Source organism: Triturus cristatus, chromosome 4_1, assembly GCF_964204655.1.
Source record: "Triturus cristatus chromosome 4_1, aTriCri1.1, whole genome shotgun sequence".
NCBI lineage: Eukaryota > Metazoa > Chordata > Amphibia > Caudata > Salamandridae > Triturus > Triturus cristatus.
This window is the reverse complement of record NC_140585.1, coordinates 667263670-667278618: the sequence shown is the minus strand read 5'-3', so window position 1 is coordinate 667278618 and position 14949 is coordinate 667263670. Positions and strand designations below refer to the sequence as shown.

The window sequence follows — 14949 nt, the reverse complement described above, 5'->3', positions numbered from 1 at the left end:
TGTCAACAGCAAGGATCTCCTCTTTCCATGTCAATGCACTGCTTCATGCCTTCTTGGTTATTGCAGCTTTACCTTGAAGTGCCCTGTCAATATTCACCGGAAACTGGAGTATTTGCATACCTTCAGGAAACCTGTTTGTCTGCTCGTTTCTCTGGTTCTCTTAGTGTCAAGAGTCCTGGAAAATGGCAAATGTGTGATCCACATGCGGTAATAACATGGAAAAATGGTACAGACCCTTTTAAACATTCTGAACGTAAAGTATGCACAAACTTCATCCTGCAAAAAGTACATTCACTCATCCTGAACGGAGGGCCTGATTTAGAGTGCGTGAACGGATTACACATCCGCCCGCACTATTACAAGTACCATAGGATGTAATGCACTTGTAATAGGGTGGACGGGAAATCCATCACGTGCTGACGGAGTATCCCTCCGCAGGATCTACATCGGGCCCTAACTCTCTCCTCTCCTGCTAAAGAATCCTCCTTTTTGCCTACGGAAAATTGGTCAGTTGGAAAATGTATCCTCGATTTTCTTGAAATTTGGGCACTTAAATGTGTCTTCTCGTACGTCTCTGATGGGCGTGAAGGAACCCCAAAGCCTGCTGTCTGGGGTTATAACGTCCCCATTAGTTTCAGCGCCTCTGCTGGCACATTACAGGGATGGAATATGGATGAGCCCGGCTGATCTCGTGCCAGAGTCCAGGGCCAGGCCAAGCTGAGAGGTAGTCGAGCTCAGGAAAGTAAGAACTGGAACTAATCTCATCAGTGACATTGAGCCCTGTGTGTCCTGTTTAGTCCTATGAATCTGAGCAGTGGCAGAGGGATGGGTTAGCCTTTTGTGTGGCTAATGTCACAGCACTGTATGACATTGGGTGATTATGTACAAGCAATGTACATCCCAGAAGTGTTCTTTCATGTCGCCTTAACTAATTGATGATTAATGTGCCTCTTTGACAGTCTGGGGCAGACCCTAGCTGAATTCCTCGGGATAGTATTATCTTTCCTCCCAGCTTCTACTTACTGCAGAATAGCAACTTTTCAGGAACTCTAACATGAATTTTATTCCTGTTTCCTAAAATTGACAGTTCCAAAATGATAATCGCATAAACAACGCTGCAATTATTTTCTCTTTTAGCCTTATTGTTGCTGTAGTTGGTTACACAACTCTCTTCACCCTCCATGCCACTATTCTCTATTCTTCTCGATTACACAGACTCTTTGCTACTCTTCTGCTTGTTTTCTCCTATTTTGTTCATCTTTCTTTTTCTCTCCCGCTTTCGCACTCCACCTCCTCCTCATTTACATGTTCACTCTTCTAGTGCCTTTCTTTTTCTCTTTTATTATTGTTCCTCTCCTTCTTTACCTTCTTTCGTTTCTCTTTGTTCCTACTCTCCCCCCCCCCTCTCTAATAGCTCTTAGCCAGTGTCCCACCCTCCCCTCTTAGTCCGTCACTCTTTCAAAGCTCCCTCTCTTTCTACCTGAATATAAGGAATATTTGTGTGTTTCCCAGTGGTGTAACGGAACTTGAGGGGCCCGCCCTGCAAGGTTTATGGACCCCCCCCTCTCTGGACTCAACCAGGAGCACTCAGACCAGGGTACTGTGTTGAGGGACCCCTGGAGTTTGAGGCCCCCTGCACCTCAGGGGCTGCGGGGCCTATGGTACACTACTGGTGTTTCCATTGCTTTGCTGAATAGCAAATTATCAGGAAGTATAATCAATAATTGTCTCCCTATCCTGCTCATTTATGGATTCAAAAAAACCCACACACACATATTTGATCTTACTTTCTCTTGTAACCATTTTCTTTATTAGCAACTCCTTTATCTCTGTCTCTTTTTGTTTTTCTCAGTATCTGTCGATATCTGACTGTCTTTGAGTTAGAGAGAATTTAGCCACTGTTTACTGGATGGGATAGTGGACTTGGTAGACAGAGCAGAGTACGCAATAGTCTTTACAAGCAGTACTTAATTTGAGCGGGTGGTTGCAAGTTGGGCCCATCAGTGCCCATTTTTGGGGACCAACACTTATTTTTCCTCTAAAGACTCTGATGTAGACAAAAGAGAGAAAAATACAAAAGAGCGAAAGAAGGAGGAAGAGAAAGATGGAAAAAAAAGTGACAAAGAGTGAAAGCAGGGATGAAAGGCAGCCTGCAAGAGTGAGATAAAACAGCAGGGAGTGTCGAGCAGTGGATTAAAAATGCATGAGGTGGAAGCCTGGCACTTCGACTGAACCTCCACGCCCGGACGGATCAGCAGACCCCCCACCCCAGTGCCTGGAGACCCTCACAGGGAGTAGTCGCACTATAGAAACTCCTGATTAATTGTTTGAGTAAGGACTATGTAGACTTGGAATTCAGCACCCCAATCTTCGATAATGCCGGCCACAGGCTTCTGAGTAAAACTTTGGGCCTAGGCACTTATTTCTTTTACGAATTAAGAACTGTTTATTGCAAATTCATTAATGCTTCACTAAGCTTAAATGTCAGAATATTATGCATAGAAATATCGTCATAGATAAATATAGGCCTTTTTTCGTGAATCCAGGTGCTTTTTTTCGCACTAGATAATATCTTAGGGTACGTTATTGATCAGGTGTGTTAAATAGCACCTATTACAAGTTTCTGGGGAATAACATGTGAATTTTGGGGCGTACCACACTTTTCCCCAATTAAATTCCGGCAGTTTTGACCTGCCAAAATGTAATAAAGAATGAGATATTTTATGCTCCCACTAACTATCCAATGTGGTAATATCACCAACTCGAAATTCCTGTCATTTACTCAGGGATCTGAGCAACTTGTATCAAGGCCATAGTTTCCTAAATATAATTTATAAAATTATTGGATTGAGTTTACGTTTCTATTAATAACTTCATTGAGGTGAATTTTTTTTTAATGATATTTAGGACACGATGCTTATGCCACATGTTAGTATTTGTTTACATTGTTTCAGTTGCCACACAAAAAATGGTCTTAAAAGAAATCAAAATTACAAATAGACCTTGCAATTTGACTGGTGTCTCCAGTCTGTATAGCATACCACTCAGTGGGTGAACGAATCCGACATTCTCCAATGAATCAAATTAGACACATTTGAGAATGCGCTAAATGGGCATATATAGTAAGGATCAGGAATACCTGTTGGACATAACTACACAATTTTCCTTTCATCCACAATGGAAAGAGGAGAGCACATTGGCTAAATAGCCTAGGAGGTGATTACATCTATTGCGTAGCCTTTTTGTTTCCTCCTTCCACTAATGGCGAGGGAGGCCACAGTGACAGCAGCAACACTCAATTCCCTTCATCCTGATGCCCCATCCCTTTATAGGGGACTTTTTGCTTGAGATTGGATAAAGTGGACCTTCGCCTCAGGAGACGTGATGGAACTCCACATTTCTTGAGGCTGGGCAAGGTTCTCCAACCATTCCAACCTTCTTGGGCATACTGGTTCACTCTGTCCATCCTTGATGTGAATTGGGTTTATAGTGTGGTAATAGTGTCCAGTGCAGCCTGAGGCCAGTTCATGCACTCGTGATAACAGCTAGCACGCACTGGCCGCACAAAAGACGCCAAGAGCTTTTCACATTCCCTCTGACTTTCTATTGTGTTTGCTCTATGGCTGCATTCAATTGCCCTCTGCCAGCACATCATTGCTTTATTGTTTCAGTGTTTCCTGCTGGCTATTGGCGTGTTAGCTTCCTATCCACGGCACAGTATATGTATCAGCGATGAAAAGGGGGATTATTAAATGATACCGTGAGCAGAGAGTGCTGATATACAAAGCATTCGGGTTGTTATTCTACGAAAGGAGCAGCATCTCAACTATACACTAACAGAGCTTAGCTGTATCCATGAATGTGGCTTGAATATACATAAGCAATAAGATGCAACGAGTTGCACGTTCAGACACGTCGTTTTGCAGTATGGATTAGATATAATAGTTGTAGCATTTAGGATGATTTCAGATTATTTTCCTTACATCATGAAGGGTGTTGTCAGTTTTTGATAAGGCATGCTCTTCAAATGACCCTTTTAAAGGGAAGGACCGAGACTAACAGCAAACATCTGCTGGTCCGCGCCCAGCATCCCTACCTCAGCGCCCTTATCAACAGCCAAGGTTCATACCCTCTTCTTTCTGTTAGACCGGAAAGGAAATGTTGCTTGATAAAATGGAGATAAAAGAGATAAAAACGGATCCCTCTGGATGTTTTACATTTGATGGGCATTAACTGATTATTACTAAAGTCCTGCACTCAGCTTGGAGTATTCAGGGCACGAGAGCATGCCCGGCGATTGTCTACTCACTCTAGGACTCGACAGACACAGGACTAAAGGGGACCTCTGCGAGGGAGACCTGCTGGAGGGCCCTATGCAAACCTGGACCAGAGGCAAGAAAATGAATCCAGCTATCCATGAGACCTTGCAAGGACAATCAATCATGTAAATAAGACAGCCACAACCATGGTGTGGACACAGGAAATGAGCATGAGTCAAAGGTGAAGACGGAGGAAAAGGAGAAAGGAGTTGAGCCAAATGAGATGAATAGCGGAAAGGGGGGGGGGGGGCGGTGTCGTGTAGCAGAGCGGAATAATTGTATTCTGGTGTTCACGTTGTCCTTTTCAAACCTTTGATTCCCTTGGCCCTATTGGCCACAGAGTCCTTGGTGGCAGCTGTGACTGTGATCATGGCTTTGCTGAGTCTGTTTAAAATGTGTAGTGGTCAAAAGCTCCCGCAGACCACTGGCTGTTTGGACATCTTGGAAACTATTATAGAACATAAGCGTTCCCACCCTGAAATAAAATAGCATGAGTATCTTGTCATGCTGGGAGAGATTTAGAAGACAGAGAAATTGATTTTGAAAACATAAATATTAAAGGGGTGTATGGCATTCTTTAGTGCAAGTAGATGAGTGGTTTAATATATCCCAATCAGCCTGAAAGGAATTGTGATTTCTCATAATTTAATTTAAGGAATCACAGGAGAAACTGTAAAACAATCAGAGATTGACAAAGAACAATGGAGCGACTGAGTGAATGAAAGCACATTGACTGTTATGCAGTGTCTAGGACTTGAGAGACCATTTACGACTGCATACAAATGTGTTTCTTTGAAACACACCAAAAGAACAGTTTATTGGGCTCAGACAAAGTTTCACAAATAGAGCATCCCAAGTTTTGACTGTTTGGGCAGTGAACCATATGTCTGCCTTGCAGGCAAGGCAATATCTAGGAGTGACAATTAGACAAAGGTCAGACGTCCTGTGTAAGCTGCTGGAGTGGTAAAGTGTGACAGTGGATGTTAGGTGTTATGGATCTTGAAAGTTAAAGAATCTGAAACCCACATAGATCATTTTATAACTTTTCTGGCTCTAAGCAGGAAGCCCCTGCTGATTCTCTATCTTGGCACCAGTGGTCAAAGTTTCTGATGCTAAATGTTAGCTTCGCTATGGTGTTCTCGTTGTGTGTAACCAGAGGAATACATTAACTGGGATATCAGAGTGCTCTGTGGTAGTACCCTCTCAGAGTGGGTCTTTGGTCTGCTGCAGGAGGTATGCATGTCAAGGGATGGGTTCATCACCAAGTTGAAGTCACCACCCATGATTGTCAGCTTGTGTGGAGTCAGAGCACCAGACCTATAGGCAAGGGTATCCTCGGCCAGACCCCGGGGAACTATACACTTAAACAGATGCCCTCCCAGCATGCCATTCACTCTCAGAAATCTGCCCAGTGCATCTATTTGTACTGCTGATACCAATAATGGAAAGGTTTCCCAAAGCTGGATAGCCCCCCTCGCCTCCCGGTAGCCCTGAATAAATCTCGAATGATACACTCCTGTGTACTCCTGCCGGCCCAAAAATTTGCATTTAGTGCTCAAACGATGGGTCTCCTGAGGGTTTTGGGAGCATACTTTTAGACATATTATATTGCTGACTCAATTTTATTGTTTAATCTATCACATTCCAAGAGAAAATATAGTACTTGCCAGGAGTTACATTGCGCATCATGATATTTGGGGAGCCCAAAGTGCGCATGACTGACCTTTCGGCAAGGCATGAGACAGGGAGCATATTGTTGCCCTTCACTGCAGCTCTGTTACGTGGAGGCCCTGCAGTAGGATCCTCTTGTTACCATCTAATCACACACTAGGTTTCAACTGAAGTGCTGTACTCCAATCTGCACGTCTACAGCTTTCCCAAAAAAGCCCGCAGCGATGTCATGAAACCAAGTGAACCACCAAACTAAAACATAACCTTTCAAAAGGCCTTGAAACCCCCCAAACCCCCCATCCTTCCTCATATGAAGCAAGTTTCTCCCGCGAAAACTATTTAAGATTAAGCTGAGATGTATGTAGGGGTATAGCCAAGACGAACTTCTGCATTACCATGGCCTTGATCCCACTCAAATACTTCCTCTCCAATCCAGTGAACATTGGATTCTGGGTACTGTGGAAAGGTGACAGTATGTAGAAACTAGTGACCTTATGAGAGAACTGATTTGACACCTGGGATAGTGCATTGAGTTCACTGACCAGAGGATTCTTTGCATGCGGGGACAACATCCTTCGCAGGGTTGTGCTCCGCAGAGTTGCTCACCTCCTTGCTACTACTGCGCTGAGATAAGCCCCCTGCACCTTCCCCTGTTGTTGTTGTTGAGTACTGTTCCTCCTGGGTGATGGGTACCTTATTACTGTATGGAAAGTTAGCCCAGGTCAATCAGTAGGGCATTTCAGAGTTTTCCTATCCTCGACCAAGTCCCACACAGCCTCAAGTGTTTCAAAAAAGTAAGTCTTGCCCTTAAACTTAACCTCACTAGTCTTTTGTGACGCCAGATAATCTGGTGACAGGAAGGGTATGCCTGACACCTCAGGGGAGTAGAATACTCTAGGGTCTTCCTCCACTTCAAACTGGGCACCAGGTATAAGTATTGGACCTAAGACCCTCCGTCTTCAGTACACTTCTGGACCTGTGGACTGGGCCAGGAAGAAGTACTGCTGTGCTGCTGAAAGGATTGCCACTCTGCTGGACTGCTGCTGTGAAGGACTGCTGCCCTGCTGTTCAGACCTGCCGTCCTCTTGCCTGGGTGAGAAGGACTGGACCTGTATCAATGAACCCGGGACACCAGAGTGACTCCAAGGGCTGAACATATAGTGCAAAATCCATGCCTAAATTCTTGGAGTTGGGCCAACCTTGCACAACCCAAGACATGACTTACCTGAGCAGGGCATCTTTTAGTAACTGCTGTCTGCATTCACTCTCTTTCAGAGCTCCATTGGTTGGTGATTTGATCAGCCATGCAAACCTTCTCATCTTGTACAATTTTCTTATCCAAAATATCCAAAGTCATTCTAGATAAAAAAGAATAATCTGCAATTACATTCTATCTACCCAGGATATACTCAATTTTGTAGTTGTATTCTTGAAGGTGATGCTGGCATTTAGTGATCCTGGGTGTAGCCTTGACACCATCCTTCATACTGAACAAATCAATTAAGGGTTTGTGATCTGTTCTAAAAATTAAAGGAACTTAGCATAGCATTTGTAGAGGTAAGTGACTAGTTTGTTAATGAACGTCACAGTGAGTAACCACCAGCACATTGCACCCTTCCTCATCGGAATCCCTGGGCACCTTCCACATCCCATCCCCCAGGGTAGAATCCCAACTCCCTCCCATTTAGCAGTAAGTGTTACACATTTTCCACGACTCGCCCATCCCTTCCACATTCACTAAAACATATACCTGCATGTGCAGAGATCTCTACAATCGGGGTGGTGATCCCTGCACACAAAAGATAGCAGAGGCAAAGCATAGACCTCCGCATGTAGGATACTGAAAAGCATTCTGTAGTACATTAGTCGTACTATTGTAGTACTACTAAACATAATACAAAACAAAGTTTGTAGATAAACCCTCAGTAGTTAATTTGAGTTTATGGTCAAACAGAGAAAATGGCAGATTAGTCCCTCTTTTATTACCAACTGACATAGTAAAAGGACAGCCAATAAAGTGATCTTTCACCGTTTCATGGTATTGACAGCCCATCACCTAGTTACATGTCCCACATGGAAAATAAAAGTAGGACTATTTCTCTCTCTCTCTCTAAAGATCATGTGGGCAGGATGCCTAGGTTGTTGGATGCTCTGCGAAGGATGGCACTTTAGCTGCAGGTAATGTCAGCTTCCCGTCGAGCTCACACCACCTCCTCAGGAATATTTTGGGGCTGGCATGTATATATTTACATATTAAGCACTGAATAGGTTGCTGCAGAATCTACAATGTTACATGTGAGTATTTTGGCCAAATATCAATGTTTACTCAAAGGCGGTGGGTGCATCCAAAAACGTGCTCAAATTGTTATTTGCGTAAAAACAGGGAATGGCCTTGGGAGTGGGCTACACCTGCAAAAATGCCTCGTTTCACAATTGGGTGTAATGTTAATGCTTATCCTCGCAGCCCTCCGTCACTTGGTGGTAAGGTCGATAGGGCGCAAGTGAGAGCACGCACAAAACTGCGTCAGTCGTATACATTGACCCCACTAAAGAGCTGCTTGCACGACCCCAGCAGCAAGGACTGAAATAAAAACTGGCTTCGTTTGAAAATGATCGGTGTGCACCTTTAATGACCATATTTATAATTATAGCGTGGCCAGTCATCAACCCCAGTTACTGCCTCCTTAGTAATGGTCCAGAGATGCATTGCACAAACGGCTTCACAAGTGGCCAGGTCCCATTGGTGTATACAAGTCCCGCATGCTCGGTGCTGTTCACGCCGATCTGCGTGGATTTCGACTGCACAAGTCTGCTGACGCGTAGGTGAACCTGACACATATTTACCTTTTAGCTGCAATTGACCATATCTCACAGCCTGTTGGATTGCACTTCTAAATGCCTGTGTGAAGATGAGATAAAACATTCTCTCGCTATTTCTTCCTGAGAGCTTCTTTTCAGTGACCATCTTTATCCTTCTGTTTAGCTTACCTGACACAGTTATGACAACGAGACTCGCGGAATAAAGGACTATTTTCTGCTGGAAATTGTTTCACAAAGGTAGGAGCTTCTTTTTTCTAATCTGCGCGCCGCATTTTAGAGAAGACGTGATTTCATGACAAGCGCAACATGCCATGTCAGATCCGTGTTGTAGTAATACCACGATGAATCATTTGTGCCACATAGCTGGTAGTACATTCAGGCATGAAGGCAAAAGCAAGATTGTGAATTTGAAAATGTCACCTTTAGTTGTCGTCAAATTACTGAACTAGGCTTATCGCAGTAAAATTGAAATTCAGGGATGCTGCGGCCACTGCTTTCAAGTTTCTGAAAAATGTGTAAATCTTACAGGGTTGTGTTATCAAATTGAAACATTCAGGGCGCTGCAATACTCAACAAGATGCTGAAGGCCATCGGCTTTACAGCTCTATGTCGTGCCAGTGTGCCAGGAAACCAAAGCCACGAACGCCAACTTATTATACGTCTGCTTGGGCAACATTCTTTCCTGGTTCAGTCTATTAACAGTGGTTTCTAAAATGGCTCCTTAACTCCATTGAGAGGGGACACTGGAAGGGCCAGGGACTGAACAGATCTCTTAGAATAATATTAGAGGTGGGCGAAAATTGTGGAACTTCACTATGCAAAATTACACGGAACTACTCAAAAACTCTGTAAGATTCTGCCAACTGGTGGAAAATATGCAAGTAGCACTGCTCGCGCTGAAATTTAGTGGCTCTACCGTGAGCAGCACTGAAAAATCAGCAGGTGTGGCATCATGCAAGAGCGCTTGGTCATTCGAATTGATTTTGCGGCTCCTTGAGTACAAAATCTACTCGAGCGACAGAAATCTACTCAAAGCAGCCCTCTGACAGCTTGTGACAGCCCACGTTAGATCATGCTGGGGGATGCTAACTCTTGCTCACGCTGTCCAGCTTGCATTTTCTGGCGTCTCGCAGGAAAAGAATTTTGCCACGCGGCGATTGGCAGAATTCGCCGGAACTCCGCATTACTAGAGTGACGTGGAGTTGCCAAATTCTACCAATTCCATGGGTGGAATTAAATATTCTGCCCACCCCTGATTAATATGGTCTTTTAGATGTGACAATATATGCTCACATGTTTACAAATAACATTTGCATCTCTTTAAGCACTTGTACCATTATGAATTGATCACAAATCGCACTCCGATATTTCCATGGGTAGTTAATTGCCTATGCAAAACATTGGTTTAGAGGGATACTAAAATAGAGAAAATGGGGGCAAACACAATTTATTTATGCATTTTCCCAAATACTTACTTTCCAAAGTCGTAATGTGCATAAACACACCGGATACGCAGCACTAGTGTCATTTACGTAGAAGTGTGTGTGCACCTGTTACTACATGAGGGGTCAGTATTACCCCATAACTGCCCAATGACGACTCACGATGAAAGGACACTGAAGATAGGGGCTGCATGTGATTACATAGGAATTCATGGGAGTGTTGTGTTTCTAGTGGCAACAAGTGTAAGATTCAGCATTCATAGTAGGAAATGTTTTATGTTAATGTAAAATTTAATGGGGAGGCAAAATACGGAAATTAATGACAAGCAACATACAAATACCCTGTATAAACAAACATAGGTTGGGGCAGCGCTTAAATTGTGCTAGTAGTTGTAGGTTGCAGACCCTGGCGCTGATTTTTGAGAACTGGGGTTATTTTTCGTCATTAGAATTCGCCCCACAGAAGGAGAAAGGCAACAGGGATTCATTTTATTTTATTTTATTTTATTTATAAAGTTTTGTATAGCACAAACGAGACCCCGAGAGGTATCAGAGCGCTTCACAGTAATGAGAGAGGTAACAGAAAGGAGTATAAAGAGAAATCCAGGAAAAATTATCAAGGGAGAAAGCAGAGATGAAAAAAAACTTGTGAGAGAAAGAGACAGGAAGTGTTGGAAGAGGCTGAGATGGAAGCAAAAGTAGGCACTCTTTCTTCTGCAATCCCAGTGTTTAGCAACATTGGCGGCAGTCTCTCAAGAACAATTATGGTCCAGGGGCATCATTAACCCTCCACTTTAGCAGCTTGGATGAAATGATGTCTGGAGAGAAGGATGAGGGGGATGGATGGGGAGATGGATGAATGGATGCAGTGGATGCAGAATGGGAACGAGGGTGAAGAGATCGATGCAAAAAAGGGTGAATAGAGAGAAGGATGGATGATAGTTCAATTGAGAAAAGAACGGATGGAGAGAAAAGATAGCGTTCTGAACAGAAAGAAAGAATGATGGGTTTTTGGGTGAGTGGAGGAGAGAAGGAAGTATGGATGAGAGAGTCATGGATGATAGACCAAAAAAAAGGAAGGATCACACTAAGAAAGATGGAGAGAAGGAAGAGTGAATAAAAAGATAAGAAATATGGAAAAACAAAAGACGTGGAAAAGAGAAACAAATATTGATGGACAGAAAGTACAAAACAGATGGAAATAAAGAAAGATGGAAGATGGAAAAAGACTGATAGAAGGATGGAGAGAAAGAAGGATGAAAGACTCCTGGAAGGTTAGAGAGAAGGAAGGAAGGAATTTAAGAATATCTAAATTCCCGCTGGAGTGCAATCTTAAAACAATTATCATCTGCTCCCTCGAGTTCACTTTACTCATCTACTTGCTGAGAGCTATTTTGGACATGGTTCAAAGTGAGGGGTAGTTCATTTTTCCGACCACTCCCTTGCTTTGGACCCCTGCACTTGCATGTCTTAATAAACTAAGCCCTGGGCTGGGAGTCTCTGAGACGGCACCCCCATTTTAAAAAGACTCTTGCATGTTCTTTGCTTTGATTTGCATTCTTTCTTTTTTGACTCCCCTCGAGTCTGACCGCCGCAGAGCGGAGATGCAATCCTGCTTCCAGCCCACAAAGGCTTCCGAGAAACCAAACCGTCTGGGAGACAATGCATGATTTATGCCGGGAAAAATCTAGTGTGGAAATCTCAAGTGCCGTCAAAGAACTGTACTCGGTCTGTTAGGAAAGGCGACTCCTGTCCTCCAGCTGTCATGGCGTGGGTAGTGACGCTGGCACCAGCTCCTGTCTTCCGTTCTCTGTTCTGCCACTTCAACAAGTGTGCAATTTGCAGAGAGAAACATGCAAAAAGCAGAAGATAACGGTACTTTATGATGTTGCAAACAACGTCTCTATTTTCTTCTGAAATACACTGTACTCGACGGATGCGTGTAAAACCTGCAGCAATCAAGGTCACATTGTGACCTTTGTGTGTAAGTCAGGGCAGATAACCCCCAAATAAAGGGCATTCAAACGAAAATGGCTACTGGATGCGTGTAGACACGGCTGCAAGTCCATTACAGGTGTTTGCAGGTGGTGCATTTTTGGAGACCTACACTCACTTTCCATCATCAGGCTTTGACAGAGAGCGAGGCAGCCAGGCAGGATAGGGAGAAGGAAGCTGATGGAGGAGGAACTTAATTGATACCGGCTGAAAAAAGCAGGGATAAAAGCAATTCTGCGGAACTAGAAGCGTAGGGTGAAGGAAGAAAGGAGCATGAGGTGGAATCAAGAACAGGCAACCATAGCATTTGACATCCTTGATATTCGGTAGCACTTGCGACGAGCTCCTAAGAAAAAATGTATAAAACACACGCAAACACACGACCCACCCACCCCCCTCCCAGGTTAAAGTAACATTATAGTTAAGTGAAATGTTCAGTTTTCAACACTAAAAACCACTGAAATTCACCAATTTATAGTTAGAGTTATCTCGAGACCCTATGACTCATGCCCTAAAGTAAATATAACTCATGTCCCCGGCATGCATCTCTGCACAGCCTTTGGCCCCCACCACCAGACCTAAGGGGTCAGGGTATTCCTACCCTGTCCCCTTGTCTCTTTTTTTTGCATTTTTTTCGAGAACTGTGTCCTAAGATGGCTACCACTAGTTCCTGGTTGAGGTGGTGGCAGGAAAATCAAATCTCAGTTTGAGATCTGTCGGAATCTGCAGAGTATCCACTTCCCTATATACACAAAGTTATTTTTTCATTAATAGCTCAAAAAGCACTCTTTCTGGAGCTGGCTCTAGCTTTATGCCACATTTGGTGTAAATCCGTTCAGCATTTTAGGCTGTAGCTGTGCCTAAAGTCCCTTTGGTTAAATGAATGGGGGAATGGGGAAAATGAATTTGGGACCCCCCTTTTTATCAGCCCCCACTTCACACATCATCCCCAAACTTTCCATGTGCAAACTAGGCACAAAAGATCCCTTTTTTGGTAGGTTCCGTGGAGATTCGCCAAATGGAGCCATAGTTATAAGCGACACAAAAAAATGCATTTCCTATGGAAACACAATTCTAACTATAACCACCACTGGGTAGTGTGTGTATATATCTATCTATATATATATTCAGTTAGTCAGTTAGTTCAGCTAACTATAACTCGCGCGACCGCAATCCACTGCTGATGACGTCACATATTACATCACTGATGATGTCATCCAGTGAGTGTGTGTTTCTGTAAAGTTTAAATATGTATAATATATATAGGGAAAGGCCTGTGGAAGAATGAGTGGCTGTACAAGTGTGTGAATGGATGATTTTCTAGGTGCGTAACTGACTCTATAAGTGAGTCATTTGAGATGTCATCAGTGATGTCATGAGTGATGTCACTGACCATGTCATGAGTGATGTAATATGTGACGTCATCAGCAGTGGGTTGCGGTCGCGCGAGTTATAGTTAGCTGAACTAACTATAACGGGGGAATTTCAATGGTTTTGTACGAGTGAAATGTCCAGCTAACTATAACATGTGTGAAACCTATGGTTTTTTCAGTGAATTTGCAAGGTTTTTTAAATGCTAATTCTAACTATAACGTGTGTGAAACCTATGGTTTTTTTAGTGAATTTGTAAGGTTTTTTAAATGCTAATTTATGTATGTATTATTATATTTTTTATATATTTATTTTACCATAAACTACCTATGTATATAGTTATAGATTGACTGTATCCTGTAATATGGAATGGCTCAGCTCTTTTTTTTTTTAATTTGGATAAAGTTGAACAGCATAGTTAATATATTCTAAAAACTTTTTAATAAAATTTTTAAGGGTTTTTCACCGTGCGCGCACCGTGCGCGCACCGTGCGCGCACCGGCAATTTTTTTTATTAAACCAAATGGGTTTTTTTGATTTACGAGGTCCTTTAGGGACCCCCTGAGAAGGTCTAGGGGGTCAGGGACTCTCTACCCTGCCCCCATTTCACGTTCTCCACTTGTGTTTTTAACTCTCTTCTGCCTCTAAAACTCAAAATGGCGGCTGGGGGGGTGCGCGCACCGTGCCCGCACCCCGCGATTTTTTGAAAAAAAATTAAATGTTTTTTTCACCCTTCGGAGGTCCTTCAGGGACCCCCTGACAAAGGCTAGGGGGTCAGGAACTCTCTGCCCTGCCCCCTTTTCACATTCTCCACCTTTCTTTTTCACTGTCACACACAAAATGGCGTCTGACACTTCCTGATTTCGACCGATTGGAATGTTGACTGACATCTAACCACCAATCAGAATTACGCTCGCAGGCATTTGGTGCGCGCACCGTGCGCGCACGGTGCGCGCATAGAGATATTTATGTACTTTTAACTGCAATTTTCTCAGGAACTACTGAACAGATTGACACCATATATGCAAAAGGTACATGTCTGACCTGAGGACTACCTCTTTGCCAAATTTCAAGTAATTCTGTTCAGCCGTTCGGGCTGTACCTTCGACTAAAGGTCCTATGGGAAAATGCATGGGGAAAACGTGTTTTGGGACCCCCCTTTTTTCTCAGCCCCCGCTTGACGAATCACCCCGAGACTTTCAGGGTAGGAGCTGAGCGGAGCGCCCCATTAGTTTTGAAAATTTCACGAAGATAAGTCAACCGGGGCCAAAGTTATTCAAAATTGAATTTTCAGATTTCCTATAGGAACCCGGTCCTAACCATAACTATCT

General features: G+C 43.4%; 1 protein-coding gene across 15 annotated transcripts in view; it reads left to right on the top strand.

Annotated features, from left to right (window-relative positions):
- The window catches only part of NRCAM (neuronal cell adhesion molecule), a 971555-nt gene that overhangs the window by 576495 nt on the left and 380111 nt on the right, over nt 1-14949 (top strand). For 12 of the 15 annotated variants that reach the window (XM_085653089.1, XM_085653092.1, XM_085653099.1 and 9 more), the window contains one exon: nt 8974-9047. The exons of the other annotated variants lie outside the window; for them this stretch is intronic. The gene's annotated coding sequence lies outside the window, so the exon portion shown is untranslated. The remainder of the gene's footprint in view (nt 1-8973; nt 9048-14949) is intronic. 15 annotated transcript variants of the gene reach the window in all.